The following is a 1248-nucleotide window of genomic DNA, read 5'->3' as shown; positions in this document are numbered from 1 at the left end:
TTTTTGAAAGACGTCTCTTAAAGACTCCTGGACATCTCTTAATTTTTTGCTTTTAAAATAAGACAAGAAACAGGTTGTGGTTTTTGTACATGAGCATCTTAGAAATAAATTTTGCAGCCTTTCACATCCTGGATGACATTAATCTGGTCTCCAATTCGAAAATAAAGGAGCTTGGTGTTATTTTTGATCAGGATATGTTTTTTAACCCCACATTAAAAATGTTACCAGGACTGCCTTCTTCCACCTGCGTAATATCACTAAAATAGGAAATATCTTGACCAAAAAAAAAAAAAACATAAATAACGATCCACACATTTATCACATCTAAACTAGACTACTTCAGTTCTTTGTTATTATATTATTATTTTCAGTTTTGGACCTGATCCGCTTTTTATTGTATTTATACCCTTCAGAAGATACATAAACATAATTGTCTGCAAGTAAGTTTTTTTCCTAAGACAACGTTTACTATGCTTCTCCGCAGCTCTGGCATTTCCCAATGTCTTCCTCCCCTCACCTTTCTCCTGAGACATCCTGCAGWAAGCTCTCAGCCACCTGCCTCCTGTTCAACCTGCCTCACACTCACAAACTTCAGCGCACTGGATTCTACACCTTCCCCAGTGTTCTCCATTTCTCCAACCTACCTATCAACCGTCACAACTTTCAGTGTTCATTTCAAAATAAAAGTCATTTTTATCACTTCTGGTTGTTTGTTTATGTCTGGCTCATTTTAGACTACCATCAACATGGCACTATATAAATAAACCATGAAGTTAATAAAAAAAAAATAATAGACAAAACACAAGTTTAGGTTGAAAGAAATTGATCTTTATTAAATGTTTCTGCTGTAGTTWAGAGATCTTTGTTGTAACTAAACCAGAGCCGGCTCTTGGCATAGGCGAACTCGGCAGTTGCCTAGAGTGCCATCTGCTGGAGGGGGCGCCAAACTGCAGAAGAAAAAAAGTAATTATTTGTAATCCCTGGTTGTAACTGTGCTCAGCGCCCCTTTCAATTAGCTTTGTCTTAAAAAACAATAATGAAGTATTACAGGAAAAATAAACTACTCTACCCATAAAACACTCCCCCCCAATGCAACAATCGCCCACACCCTCTCTCTCATTTGATTGACGTTGCACTGATTTGTCCTGCTCCGACACTCTGACGGGGGAGGGGCTTATAGTGCCTCTCAGGTTGACATCAAAGCAGCCCGTTGATCCTGCTGACATCCATTCTGACACAGTGAGGACT

Source organism: Austrofundulus limnaeus, unplaced genomic scaffold (genome assembly GCF_001266775.1).
Source record: "Austrofundulus limnaeus strain Quisiro unplaced genomic scaffold, Austrofundulus_limnaeus-1.0 Scaffold24, whole genome shotgun sequence".
In the NCBI taxonomy this organism is placed as follows: Eukaryota; Metazoa; Chordata; class Actinopteri; order Cyprinodontiformes; family Rivulidae; genus Austrofundulus; species Austrofundulus limnaeus.
Note: the sequence above shows the minus strand (reverse complement) of the source record.